This window comes from Nothoprocta perdicaria, unplaced genomic scaffold (genome assembly GCF_003342845.1).
Source record: "Nothoprocta perdicaria isolate Ctin4 unplaced genomic scaffold, notPer1 scaffold_62, whole genome shotgun sequence".
Lineage (NCBI taxonomy): Eukaryota > Metazoa > Chordata > Aves > Tinamiformes > Tinamidae > Nothoprocta > Nothoprocta perdicaria.
In genome coordinates, this window is record NW_020455888.1 from 2016073 (window position 1) to 2022977 (window position 6905).

Here is a 6905-nt window from a genome sequence, read left to right on the forward strand (position 1 = left end):
CCTCGGGKACCCATCCCCAGGGCTGGGGTGCCGTGAGGGCAGCCTCCAGCAGGCAGGGCAGTTAAAGGGCCTCAAGGTTGAGGTCATCCCAGGAGCACGGGGCTGTGGGTGGCCTTCACTGTCCTTCCAAGTGACTGCCAGGACCAAGCTGGAAACGCATTTCTCCTACCTGTACACTTACCTCGAGCTTTCCATGACTATTACATACTGGGAAAGGCCAGAGGGACCCCACGACAACTGAAGCAGTGTCTTGTGCTTCTACTTTCCCCCTGCAAGGCCAACGACGGGCTATTGGGTAAGGCAAGTCTTTAATCTGACCCAGTGTGGCCCTTCCTATGTTTTTATGTTAGGAAATAAATCTCAAGAGCCCCTGCATGGGGCAGGTAAGTGTGATCATCCTCACTTTACAAAGGAGGAAATAGAGGCACATAGAGAGGTTAGGCAGCCAGTCCAAGGTCATAGGAAGCTGGTGACAGGAGCCAGAAATAGAACTCAGATCTCCTGTGTCCCAGCAGATCATCCTGTGCAAGAAAAAGATGAGAAGTTGGTGTTGTTTTTGACTTGAAGACTGTTTAACTTTCAAGTTTAAAGTCRGTGAGAATATTTCCTGCAGTTTTGTCGGACTCCTATTCCTAAGTGACACCCTAAGCTAGGAATCCAAGCTTACATTTTCTAGTCTTCCTGCCCCCAACTGCGCGCTTGAAAATAAAATAATTATGGATACCTCCCCTGTCATCTGCTCACACCATGTGGGGAAGAACCCAAAAATTTCTTTCCTGAAGAGATGACTCATAAGAAATAATCTCCTCCAGTGCAGAGGACAGCAGCTGGGAAAACAGCAAGTGAGGATGGATCAACGAGAACATGGACCGTGGGCATCCTGACAGCTCRGACCCCCGAGGAGCAAGGGCTCCCTGTGGAAGGAGCGAAGGGAATCACACACTCTGCTTTCAACCTGCCCGGTGCTGAGGACACGCTGAGTCTGCAATGAGGCCTGGGCCGGCACAAGATCTGCAGCAGAGCAGCACCAGATCCCACCCTCCTCACACCTCCTGCACTGCAGCTGCCCTTGGCCATGGCCCTTCAAAGACCACAGCTCTCTGGCAAGGCTCACCACCTTCCTTCTCGCATGGCTGGCATCAGCTCCTGCTCTACTGAGGCTCCTCCAAATAAATAGGCTGAAGCACGTGGACAGATGGACATTGTACGGGTGTAGGAGAAGGCAGCGTGGGACTTATTTGAAAGATCTTATTTGTATCTACTGTGACATAACTTGCTGCACGTGGTAGGAAGAAGAGTGGCTTCAGTGCTGTGCCCACCCAAATACCAGCAAGCCAACCATGGGCACATTGCAGCCAAATGGACATTTTGCAGGCATATGATCTCTCAGCATCAGAATCTTAGGCCCAGGTCTGGCACTAAGTAGTAGGTAGCATATGTGCAGATGTATTTTTATCCCTGGAAGCTCCAGAAGCTGTTGTTATGTTTCCTTTGGCTGTGAAATGTGGAGAATCTCTTAACATTTGTTAAAAAGTRATTAAAAATATTACCAAATGTTAGAAAAGAAAATATGCCAAATTTGACAGCTGATAGTGAGCCCTCCTTGAAAATTAACAAGTATTTCTCCCACGGATCTGTTTGGCTGCTCCATCTCCAGCACTGCAGAAGCAGCAGTTTCAAGTGTTCACTTGAAGCCCAGCAGTAATTCGCTTCCTTCTTGAATGTTACTTGGCTTTAGATCAAGATGGCTTTTGACAAGTGTCTTGGATGAACAACCCATGCATAGGGCCCTAGGTAAATAAGTTATCAGACAGCAAAAACGTCAGCTCTCTAGTACGCATCCTTTACCCCACCCTGGCCTGCAAGACTCATTGGAACAACATAGAAATTGAGCAATACGAAAAGGACTAAGAAGGCAAATACATAGGACATTCGTTTGGAGAGGRATCTAGACCATTTTCTGGGTCTATCTTGCGCAGTAGGCTAATATGCCATGAATAAACACAGACACTACTCTGAGGAGAAGATAGGACTTCTCCGAGCCGAGCATCTAACCAGAGCATTCCCTCTAGTCTGCTCTGCACCAGTTTTTATGACTCTTGCATGTCTAGTTTCAAGAGCGAGGTGGGGTGGAGGCACCTCTCAACCCGGATATGACTTAGTCAAGTCACTAGGACACATCCTGAGGTTGTGGATTCTACTTGCTGTTGGAAGCAAGACACTTGGCACATCCTGAGCTAAGGTTTTAGCCAAGTCTCCTGGGAGGAATAGCTTGGACAGTTCCCGTGGATGTGGCAAAAATAAAGAGCCTGGAAAATCCCACTCACACCCACAGCTGATACCCACCCAGCCTTGTCTGACTCTTCGCAGTCATGGGAGCAATTTGTTTATTTGTACTCGTCCTCAAAATAGCTCCTTGAGCCACTGGATCCAATGTTCAAGACACTACACAAAATGTTACCATCAGCACCTGCACCAGCAGGTGTCTGTCCTCAGAAGTAAAAGACTGAATAGGCYGGAGCAAAAGCCGATGGACCTAATTATTTCTGTGGATCCCCTGTGCTCAGAGTACAGAGGTTCTCACTCACACACAGGAGCAGGATGGATTGCCTCCTGGATCTTCCCAAGTTCCTGTTGTTACAAAAAGAGGGAAAGATATCGGAGGAAAGCAGATTGGATCTCCCTCTGCAGGTTTTCCGCAGAATCTGCATCTTCCAATTGATTTCTTTACGGGGCAGTGGGTGCTCCTAAGACTGAAAATTTAAGTAAAGGAGTTTCAGTTAATCATCAAAAAAAAAAAAAAAAAAAAAAAAAAAAGTACATATTTTAGTGGCAGAGCTGACAGGCAAGGATGCAGTGCTCCCTGTCCACCCTTTCTCCTCAGACTAAAGCACAACTGGTTCCAGGACTCAGTGTTAAACAGTTTGGTGAAATAATCCAGGATTTCACTTCTCTCATTTTTATGGAGGGCCATTTTAAGCTTGAGTCTTTTTATTAATGCAGTTTAAGCAGAACCATGTAGAAGGAGACACAGTGAACTGTGGTAGCTGGAAGAGTATTGGAACTATTTACATTTGTCTGGCTTCTGTGGAAGTTACAACTTGGAGCAACATCCTAGGTGAGGTGGTCTGGGTCTACCCAACGCCTTCCTGATCCTCTCTTCCTCCATCCGTTAAGTCATCATTATTTTAACTTCCTCTGGTTCCGTCTCCTCCAGGTCAGGACAGAGTTCAAGAAGCACATTATCAGGTCAATTTGATTTACCATCATCACTAAATTTAGGTGCTCTCCTTATTTAGATGAGCAAGAGRGGCATCCTACATTCAGTGCTGCCTTTAAACCAAGGCACAATTCCTCAGCTTTCCTCAGTGCTGTGAGACAAGAAAGCTGATGCATCTCTKCTCTACAGCATGTGGTGGGACAACTACTTGCACTTACTTACTAGGTACGTGCATAAATAAGTACAGACAAGGACATCAGCAATGGATGTTTTTGTGCTTCCCTTTAGCAAGGCGAAGCTTTGCCTCATACTATACAGCCTCTTTGCTCTTTGTCTGAGTAAGACCACCAAAATTTGGGACAAAGATTTAGTCCTTTTAGGCTAATCTCACAGTACTCCTGCCCATCATTCACAGGAGACCTTGGTGTAGGTGAAGCAGGCAGATGTCTAACCACAGCAAGAAGGTAGAGGCAATGGGAGCAGAGAATTTGCTCATTMTTTCTTATTGCAGTTAATCAACTGGCATGAACTGGCGTGAATCAGATACTCCTAGCTCATTGGCAAATGAGGAAGCCCATGAGTAAGAGTTCCAGAAACCCTCCTGCTGACCTTGGTGAAGGACCCAGGACCCCTTGGCAGGGCTTGGAGCCCACCCGCTTCCAGGAATTCTGCTGGCTGCGCTAAGAATTCAGCTGGCTTAGTCAGAGATCAGCTGCTCAGCTGCCACGAGCTGTTCTGAAGAAAGCTACAGGCAAAGTCCTGCTTCTTCTTTCCCTTGGGAGCCACTTTTAACTCGTGGAGCGGTTACATCCGCACCCAGGCTCCCGCCTTCRCACATCCAAGCCTGACCTGGGCTCCCTGTGTAGGCTTCCTTGGACTTGCCTCATCACCACGGACTAGCCGGGCAAGCAGTGAACTCACAGTCTCTGGAGTTGATCCCAGCCAAACTCGTACTGCACATCCCAGCTCCATGTCGTGTGGYGACTGGATCCCAGAGCTCCTGGGGAGCACCTGCCCCACAGTGCTCCCTGGCACATCCAGCTCCACTTTGGCTCTGCCCATTTATCCATCTACTCCCCTTCCTGTCAGGTCTATGAGGCAGAATGCCCACGATTTTGTCCTTGTTTAGTCCCTCTCCCTTTTAATTCTATTACAATACACATTTTCTTTCAAAATATTACACAATTGATTTTACAAGTCTATTCAGCAATATTAAAAAAAAAAAAAAAAACCCAGGAAAGAAATGAAACGGGATTTTTTTGTCCCTGAAAAACACAAGTACAATAGAAGACCATTAGTAAGCGTTTCCATTATATGCATATGTACACAAGCCAGACCTCTCTCACACACATACCCACCTGCATTAATATGGAAATGGCCCACTTTTGGAATAGCTGGGTTAGCATGATGGGGACAAAGCTGGTTCAGCTGTATCTCCCAGGCTTCTGAAACCCAACCYTCGATGATTTCTTCTTCCTTTTAGCTGTGGGGATATATATGCTGTTTCTGGAGCCATCACTGCAYGAATGCAGCAGGATAAGTGTGCAGAAAGAGGCACGACCACATGAAAGGATCAACTGCATCTCTTCCCCATGGAATCAGGCCAAGGTCACTGCATTTCAGTGGGAAAGGCAACCAGAAGGTCAGCAAAAGAACCACAAACCCAAACCAAAACATGTCAGAAAGGGAAAACTACCCAAGAAAATATTGGGCCATGAAAAGAAAACTAGCTTTACAGTGAGAAGCTCTTTTCCTCTTACCACCCCAAACACCAGCCCCTGGAGGTTTGATGTTTCCCTCATCAAAATACAGCCTGGGATGCGGAGCTGGGCGCACACCCAGCTGCTGTTTGCAGAGGGGCTGGTGACTCAGGCATGTACATGACCGCCTGGGCTCCGATTATTTTAGGACGCAGAATGTGAACAAAAGCAAACATCATATCTGACCACAGAAACGCTGTTCACAGGAGCTTTTGGGAGCCGAGCTGGGAGATGTGGGATATGTGCAGCACTGCCAAGGTCCTGCAGCGCTGGCGGGGCGCTCATGGTGACGCCGCACGTATCTGGAGCGGAGCGTTGGTGCTAAGCAGGGCTTAGCCAGCAGCAACGTGAGCATCACCCAGGCAGGTGGGAAGCGGCAGTGCTTGCCCAGAACCACATCAGATCTTATGCCAGGTCCGTCTGCGAAGAGCGAGGATGTTGTTTTATAGGGGAAGGCTAAAGAGAACTGTCCTCTCCTGAGGGAAGTTAAAGAATTTCCTTCCTAAAGCTCCGGGATTGTCCTTCCTTTCAATTTTCAGACATTTTAAGGCAGCAGTTTTAAGTTAGTTATCGTTTCCACAGCACATTTCCTTGAAAATCTACAGGTAAAACTAACTGACAGGAAAAGTTAGAAGACTATTTCACTTCCAATTCCACGACATATTTGTGGTGACATATGAGGTACTACCTGAGCAATACAACAGTGTTATTTCCACGCTGTGAAATTATTTTCTTTGGTTTCTCCAATTCAGGAAAACCGTAAGTGTCAGTTCAGCAAAATTTGGGGGGAAACAAGGACCGCCTGCTGACGCTGCAAGCCTCAGAGCTGCCCATCTGCTTCTTCTAAAGCCCATCTGGGAAAGCTCTCCTGTCACCAAGTCCGACAGGCAGGATCCAGCACAGGTCTAGGAGTACAGACGATCTGTGAAGCAGAAGATAATCTCACAGGTCCRGGGAGCTGCTGATACTGTCTGCGTGCAGCACATCTAAACTGAGGTTTAGGCAGCTGTCRGCAGAACAGAAAAGACATAAAGAGCAGAGCAGAAGGTTTTGGTGACAGGTTTTCTCCTGAGATCTTCAGATTTGCAGTGACTTCTTTATCAGTCCCAATAAGGAGCAGAGAGATGAAAAACGTSGAGGAGAAAGCTGGAACTCAAATTGAGGCACCAAATTCAAACTCTTGTTTGCCTGAACATTAAAAATTAATGAAGAGGATATCATTTAAAGAATTACTGCAGTATGGAATGTGTATTATACTTTMTATACACCCATGCCTAATCTTCATTGAAGTAAAATTTATCCCACAGCTAGGTCTATGTCTACAAAGGCCTCCCTATGTCTCATTAAACTCAGTAGTAGGAGGGATTGTATCCCTGTGAGCCTGTCATGGGGAGAGCTGGATTAGAAAGTGTTTTAATGTTTTTTATAATGTTTTTTTAAAAAATGTGCTGCCTTTCTGGAACAAACATTGTTCAAGTGCAAGGATCCCTGGAAGACACTGTGGTTCCATGAAGCCAAACTTCACAGGCGGCGTAGGCTTTCAAACAGCAGAGGTTAGGTTAAAAAGTTAGAACCTCCCAAACAAAAAGTTAAACCACCCCCAAACAAACAAACAAACAAACAAAAAAACAAACGGACAACCAACCAAACAAATATCAGGCTTTAAAAACCATGTATCTCTTCTCCTAGGGCAGAAAAGCAGGCTGCACTCAAAGTAGCAGGGGATGCTGCGGCTTTCCATGCTTCGCTGCCTTGAGCAGTTTGGGGGAGAGAGGGGACAAGCCGGAGGCAGAGCAGAGCCGAGGAGGAGGAAGAGGAGGAGGAGGAAGAGGATGCTCCGTGGGCAGGGGGCAGAGCTGTCCCCACTCCCTGGGGCACCTTACGGAGGCAGAAACCTCTGCTCCGGCCCCAAGCGGGTCCCGGCA